Source organism: Conger conger, chromosome 3 (genome assembly GCF_963514075.1).
Source record: "Conger conger chromosome 3, fConCon1.1, whole genome shotgun sequence".
Taxonomy (NCBI): domain Eukaryota; kingdom Metazoa; phylum Chordata; class Actinopteri; order Anguilliformes; family Congridae; genus Conger; species Conger conger.
Genome location: NC_083762.1, coordinates 29,121,449 through 29,129,292, shown reverse-complemented (window position 1 = coordinate 29,129,292; position 7,844 = coordinate 29,121,449).

Below are 7,844 nucleotides of genomic sequence, written 5' to 3'. Positions count from 1 at the left end.
TTCCCCACCCTTAGGTACTTTGTGTCCCAGTTCGCCCCCCTACACTAGAAGTGGGCGATACAAATTTTTGTTTCGATCCAATACCAAGTTATACCAGGGCTAGAATCACATAAAAACATAATTTGTTAAAAGCTGTCTTCTATGTAGGGGAGGGCATTGTTTCATGATGTATCATGTGAATGCAAGGACATATAATTTCAATAATTTCAACTTTGGGGTGGACAACAAACAGGAAATTTTATATAAGATTTGATATTTCCCAATTTAGGCCATATTTGGACCATTTGATATTCCTACAAATGCTTTGAAGAGGCTCTGGCACTGGAATGGACAATTACTTTGTGATACTCCTAGTTGATACCGTGTGTTTTGGAATGTTTCAATTACACTTTATATTTTACCATTGTAAACAGCTGCTGAGTGACTGTATGCTGGAGCACATCCCAGGAAGGGTTGTGCTTGTACAGCTGGGCTGTATCTGTGTGCTGAGCTGCTGCAATCTCTTTTGACTGTGGTCTGATAAGGGCATTTGTGGTTTGACAGTAAATCCATTTATGAAGAAGGGGTTTATATAGCATGGCCTAGAACAATATTACCAGGGGCTGAATAAATGTATATTGTTCTAAAGAGTACATTCTAATCCTGCCGTTCATTATATGCAGACCAAGACCTTGACAGAGATTTGACTATTTTTTTCAAGCAATCTATCATGGGCATTTCTAGGGATTATAATTGGTAGGTGGTGCAAAATGGTTGGTCCAAGTATGGTAATTTGATCATTTCCCAGTGTGTTGTTGAAGTCAGGTTGTAATCCTGTCCTAGAGTTAGATCCATCTCCAGCATACTAATGAGCGAGCATCTCCCTCTCACATACTTAAAGGCAGAGGAAGTAGTCGCTGACATTACATCATAGACTGGGAACTTGAGTGGACGAACAGATCACCCCGGATGACGGCTATTACAATATGGCTGCTTTCTTTGAAGACTGCAGTAAGTTTTGGTTTTGTTTGAATCAAATGTTCTTTGAATCCATTCTGAAAATATAAATCACAAAATATCGAAAGCACATAAATCAAGTCTTGAAGGTTTGCATAGCTTGCTTTGTGAGATTCTTTCTCTATTGCTTAAAGACACTGATTACCCCCTCCCCCACCCCACCCTTAAAGCGAGGCCATTCTTCTTTAAAAAGACGAGGAAACAGCAGATTGATAAAGCTCGGGCTGCAGCCTGTAGCTTGATTTTTTCACCGTGAGCTCTCCTACAGAGAGGAAAATGAGCGGGAGATTGATGTTACTGCCAACAGGCTCGAACACAGGTACAGTAGTTCCAAATTAATCAAAGAGCTTTTGTTGGCATGTCTTCCAGTACAGCTCACAGAGACTCTTTGGCAGGCTTAGGCGGTGGTTGCGATAGTATATCGACTGACTGATCCACATACCCGCTCCGCTGTTGAATACGCGCGAGACAAATCAGCCGTGACACGACGCTGGTGTGGAACAGGGCTTGGTGTCTGATGCTCGCCGTTGTATTGGGTTAACGAGCGTCCGGGGTGCCTTCGGCCTTCACACAGATCACTGCCAGCCCGGCCGGTTCCTGGCTTTTGATAGGTCATTATCAAGGACTTGGTGAAGAAGCTCAGCTCTTCCCGCATGCAGAGTGAACAAATAATTAAGTCTACGGTAAGCTCCATTTCTTGGACTCCCAGACTATATGCATACCTTTAAAGTGCATACACTCAATGCTGTTGGTGTGTTTTCCTATGCTGTAATCCTCATTTTCATTAACATAGGCAAATATCACGAAGGAGAGGTTTAGCAAAACATAGTGCACCTTCTGGTGAAAGAAAGCTCATCTTGCAATGAAAAGGAAGTGTGAGAACAGTCTGGAGCATGCCATAAAAAGTGCTGCTGTCTTAAGGGGCGTCAGGCTTACTGGTGACAGGAGGCATAGCAGTTATTGTTCCAGACTCAATGATATTCCCTTAGCAGACACACCATACATGTCCAGGAATGAACACACACACAGACACTAGCAAACACACACACACACACTTTCTCTCTCTCTCTCTCTCTCTCTCTCTCTCTCTCTCTCTCACACACACTCATTCTCTCTCTCACACGCACACATTCTTTCTTGCTCGTTCTCTTTCTCAAACACACACATATTATATCTCTCTCCCTCACACACATTCTGTCGCTCGCTTTTTCTCTCTCACACTCATACATTCTCTCGTTCTCTCTCTCTCTCTCTCTCTCTCTCTCTCACACACACACACACACACACACACACACACACACAAACAGATAACACTCGCACAGACATTCTTATTCTCACTCATTCCAGCTGAGGGTATAGGCATACAGACAGAGAATAAACAGGTAGAACCTCCTCCTACGCGCGTGCCCTCGCTTTCTGTTAGACAGAGGAAGGCATCATGTGGGCCGAAGACGCTGATGTCATAAGCTCTGTGCTCTGTGTTGTGAATAACACACAGTGTTATTCACAACATCACCAATTCATTTACTGCACTGTCCAGTCAGAGAATCCTGATCCTGATCCACTATACCCTGCTAAAATTTAAAGATATGAGCTAAGGTATCAAATCACATTCAGGGAACAGTCTGCCTTTCCCTCATCCTTCTATTCTCGCATTATTGTAAACACCTTTTTGGATTACATTTCCTTTTTGAAATTGGCCATTAGCTTTTTATTATTAACATGTTGTGTATTTCATTATTGAAATTGGTCATTTCACTGGCATGGTCCTACCTGATTTTGTGCTGATACAGCCTGCATTTTTGCTTTAATGGTTTTTATTCTATCCATTTCCACTGAATATATAAATATATGACAGTGTTTTAATAAAGTGGTAAAGGTTTGCATTTGGAAGTTATGCTGTAATTAAGTTATACCAGAGTAATGTCTTATGAACTGTTAATAAATTACTCAGGAGCTGCATTTGATATTTCAACATAAATCCACTCCATTTTTTATTAATACTGAGTATTAATAATGCATGAAATAGTATCAATAAATGTGTTTTATAGAGGATTAATATAAATATTTATATAACATTTATACCACTTTCTTCTACACACAAACAAAGGGAGAACGAGAGAGAGCCCGTTAAGCAGGATGTTGTGACTTTGGACATTACAGCCAGAGCCTGTGATGAAATCCCCACCTTCCGATTCTCCCAATTTCATTTCTCATTTCCTGCTTTATAGCTGCTCATGTCAGTGATCTGTGGGAACAATAAAACATGGACAGTCACCATCAGCTCTTTCTACATCCAGGCTGAGCTGCAAAATCCAATTTTAATTTTCCAAATCTCCGGGCCCTGGGATCGTATATCTGGTGCTGACTCTAAACTCAAGGTGTAGCGCTGAGTCAGCATTTCTGGGTTATTTCTCACAGTGTTGTTGGTGCCACAGCCCATATAAAAAGTGGCTGTAAGCAGTGAAAATGACAGGGTGTAAAGACACCAGGCCAAAGCTTCTCTGATAGGACAAGAGGCCCTCAAAGCAGAGAGGAGGGTTTCATTTTGCCGTTTTTTTGTTTTGGAATGGTGAGATCTTGACAGGCGGTTCTCCCGTGAACTGTCAAAGCATACAGCACTTCACTTACACACTGAGTAGTATGCTTTCACACAGTACAAGGACGAGAATGTGAGGTGCATACAAAGCTGCGTTTTCTCTTTGTAACGGCAGCTGAGGCGGAATATATAACTTTACCTGGTGTGAAAGCCCTAATTCTTCTCATTAGCAAACCACAGCATGGATATGACCCTCGCAACCAGCAGGAAGCCTGACTCTTTTGTGTGAGGCAGATGTACACTCACAAAGCTCTTTATTAGCCATTTATTGCGCTGCTGTAGCTTATCCACTTAAGAGGTTCGATGCATTGTTCAGAGATTCTCTTCTGCATACCACTGTTGTAATGTGTGGTTATTTGCGTTACTGTCTCCTTCCTGTCTGCTTTGACCAGTCTGGCCCTCCTCCTCGGACCTCTCTCATTAACAATGCATTTTTGCCCACCAAACTGCTGTTCATTGAATGTTTTTTGTTTTTTGCACCATTCTCTGCACATTCTAGAGACATTTGTGCATGAAAATCCCAGGAGATCAGTACCACCCTGTCTGGCACAAATAATCATTCCACGGTCAAAGTCACTTAAATCACATTTCATCCCCATTCTGACATTTGGTCTGAAAACAATACTGAACCTCTTGACCATGTCTGCATGCTTTAATGCATTTAGTTGCTGCCACATGATTGGCTGATGAAATATTTGCATTAACAAGCTGGTGTACTAATAACATTTTATAAGAGATTTAACATTTATGATTCTGCTGTAAGACTTCCCATTAAATATATCAGATACCACATAAAAGCAAGAAGAAAAACGCTGCCACAAAAAAGCGTCTACACTACAAAAAACATCTTGCGCAAGCATTCAACAACCCTCAGCACTGGGCAATGCTTATGTACATGTGTCTACCCCCTGTTCTGTTCACCACAGTACTGCAAATATATTCCCAAAAGATTAACAGGCACCATGCACTCCATGCACATTTCTATGATATACTTATAATTATTATGAATCAATAATGCTAACATGTTTAGTTTGATTAGTCTTGCAATGCAAAGAGCATACGCAGATTATCAGGTGTATGGAGCGAGCATACCAAAATCTGCCATGGCTCTAAAAGCCCCAGGCACAGTCCTCTAAAGCCTGACGAACCTGACAAAGCAAACCAATCTGGTCAAAAAAAGTTGCCTTGCTCAGTTGCTCCTTGTTAATATATTACCCAGGAGCATTAACAGCAGTGTGCAGGTATTAATGCTGCTCGGGATTCTTCTTTTTTTACCTAGCACCTGCACTAAATACTTTGGATGTGTGCTTGCCTCTATTATATTAACATTCTCTAAACCCACATGGGGAACACGGCAAAGCGATGAGGAAAATCGACTTGCTCCACAAAAAGGAGACATGGCCTGGTTCTCTGCGAGCCTGAATGTAGCAAGGGTCACATATGATATCCGGGGAGGGGCTCTCATTTCACCCCACACCAGCACCCAGAGCACAGGGCCGAGAGCTTTCGTCTCCGAGCTCTCCACAAACACAACGAGGTGTCGCTGCGGGCACAGCGACGGCGTGCCGGTGCGTTTTAGCCTGTGGCGCTCCCTCCAGGGCCCAGCAGAGTTCACACTGAACGGCTGTGTGATGGGGGAGGGCCAGCAGCTGTGAGCCGGGCTGCAGGTCCGTGTCATCGCTCCCGAAGGCACCGCGGCTTCCACGGGTCTCATTCCCACTGTCCATGCTCCTCGTGGCTTCCCCTGCCTGGAGAACCAGACCCCTGGAAGAACAGCTGCTCTGCTAAATAAGCAACAGCTAATGGGGATCCAAATAAACAAATAAATATGGCCATGCACCCTCAGAATACTTAAAGGTACAACAGATTTCTGTGTTAAAACATTGTTACAAGACCATTCCTTCAATGTTACAAGTGCTATTACTTCCTATCATTGAAAAAGGCTCACTGGCATGTTGACTCTGAACTCTGAAGCCTGTGTTTATAGTCCTTAAATTCAGTTCAAAATATACAGTTGATAGCCCGACACTGTACCATAACACCATAACATTGTATAACTGTACAATAATTCAAGCTCATTAGTTGAAAATTGGTTCTAATTACCACAGCGAATGGCGTTTCAACGTCAGTGCATTTACAGAGAAGGAGGAGGGATAAACAGTGTTGTGGTTTGAAGGTGTTTGTTGATGTTATTCCTCCCTTGACCAAGTCCGACATTACCTATTGTACCTTTAACTTTGACAATCTACATTACTTTACAGTCATTTGGCAGACACTCTTATCCAGAATGACGTGCAATAGTGAAAATCATAACCCACGACAAATGCGCTGAAAACAGAAAGTTTTGGTAATCTGGTGATGTCATAATTCTCATTGCTGAACAATTGATCATTTCATTGCTTTGACATAATATGAAAGTGTTCATGTTGATATCATATAAGGTGTTTCAATGCATATAATTTTGTGGACTTGGCAGAATAGCCTAAACTTTTGGCATTGCAGGTTATACTACAGTGTGAAGTACAGAAAATATTGTATTTTCTGAAGGTGAATTGAACTTAATCAGTTTTGATCTCAAGATACAGCTCCAGGAAAGCCCAAACAGGTGGTAACGAGAATGCAGGCAATCACAGTCTTACGATTGCAATGAAAATAACATTCTTATGTATGCTAAAACACACCTATGCTGCTCAGCATGTAGAATGAGCTAATCTACCTAAAGAGAGCAACGTTAGGCTGAGCCCTTTGTGGTCCACCTGGACTTCACTCAGTCTCTTTCAACATCACAACTGAATAAGACTGATTGCTGGATTCAGCTCGCCAATATCGCATGCTCCTGTGAATTGCTCCCCCATTAACCGAAAGGCCATTTATCCAGCATGGGTGGTGATTGACTCAATCAATCTGTTTGTTACCGCCGACCACCGTTCAGAGCACTGCTGACAGCCCGGCTCTGAAGCTGCCTGCAAGGCCACCCTCGGGAAATGCAGACGCACTTAGCTCTCTCGCTTCGAGAGGGGCCCCGGCGTTCATACCGTTGAACAGATGTGACTGCCGTTCTCCTGGCTGCTCGGCAGGCTCAGGATGGGGGTTTGCAGGTGTAGCGAAATGAATGAATACCAGATAACATAAGAGCTGAATGCCACATGTTGGTGGATGAGGAAATGGAGCCCGGTCTCTTTCTCTATGTGTTCAGCGTGCTGGCAGACAACACTGAACGCAGCAAGAATGTGTTTAGGAACACGTTGTGAAAGGGTGTCGCACAGTTATGAAACATTTTTTATTTTAAAATATATTTTTTGCTTTGAATGGCTGTGAACTCGTAGTAAACAGTGCTGTTTCTCTATTGAACCTTGCATCTCATTCGTAACTGTTTTAAAACAAGTGAATTTAGAGAACTTGGTGAGATATTTCTTTTCTTAGGTAGGAACAACATTTACGAGTGGTCTCGACCTGTCCTACAAATCATGTAAACACGCATTCCATTCATCTCCTATGGAGAGCCTTGCTGTGCAGAATCTCGGATCAAACTGGGCATTGCAGATCAAGATTCAGCAACTGCATTGCTGATCATCTCTCTCAAATGTTTTCAGAAATGTATTTTCGTGGACGGTTTACAAAGAAAGAAGTTTATCAACAGTCCAAAAAACCAATGAACCGCCGTTTACCAAATCAGGTACCGACTGCACGAGAAGACCCTTGTTCTTGTTAATCTCATTGGCCATCTATCCGACAGAACCCACCTTCAGTACCATATATACTGTATCATAATGGACATAATAACTTGGGCTTGAGATAACTTTCTGAAGCTTTGTATGAGCTCTTCTTGCAGAAAAAGTAAGAGAAATTCATGATAAGAATATGAAATTCTTCAACATTTTGTCAGTTGCCTTTTTTTCCCCAAACCTTTAAAACATTGTTTTTTCCATGTGATACTGATCCTAACACTGAGATATCAAGATAATCTCACTTGGTTTACATTTGCCAATGAATCTTTCTGAAAATATGTAGGACATGTTTTTACTATTCCCGTACACAGCACACATCCTGGCATTTACAGTACATGACATTTAATTGCCTCCGCATTGCCCTGGGGTATATTTATGTGAGACCACAGGCTGTACTGTATTCCAATGCTGTAGTCCTTGCAGGCAAAACAGCTCATTACGATTCCCTACACGTTACCGAAGAGTGCATCTTTCGATGTCCAAGCCATCAGTTAAACAAAAAGTCCTCAAGTCATGTAGCA